The following is a 350-nucleotide window of genomic DNA, read 5'->3' on the forward strand; positions in this document are numbered from 1 at the left end:
TTTCCATGACTGGTGGCTGTTCGTTCGGGCCCGAACGCCGGCAGGGAGGGTGCTGCCTTTTCTGACAGCAGCCCAGAAGGCTCGCAAGGAGGAAGGCGAATCAGTGGTGCTATAAAAGCTTCCTTCTCCTTGTATTAAAATCGCAGTTGTTTAGCCTGGGAACCAGCGAGAGGCGACAGCAGGAAACGCCCGGGCAGAGGGACACCTTTGCATCCGCACTAGCCGGTTCGGTTTGCTCAAGAATGGGCTCTAGAACAGGCGGAATTGGGAACGGAGAGATCCCAATACACCCCGTTCCCCAAGGAGCTGTGGGGTATTTCGCTCCGGAAGTTTAAATCCAGAAGGAAGCG

The sequence above is a fragment of the Zonotrichia albicollis genome, chromosome 10 (assembly GCF_047830755.1).
Source record: "Zonotrichia albicollis isolate bZonAlb1 chromosome 10, bZonAlb1.hap1, whole genome shotgun sequence".
NCBI lineage: Eukaryota > Metazoa > Chordata > Aves > Passeriformes > Passerellidae > Zonotrichia > Zonotrichia albicollis.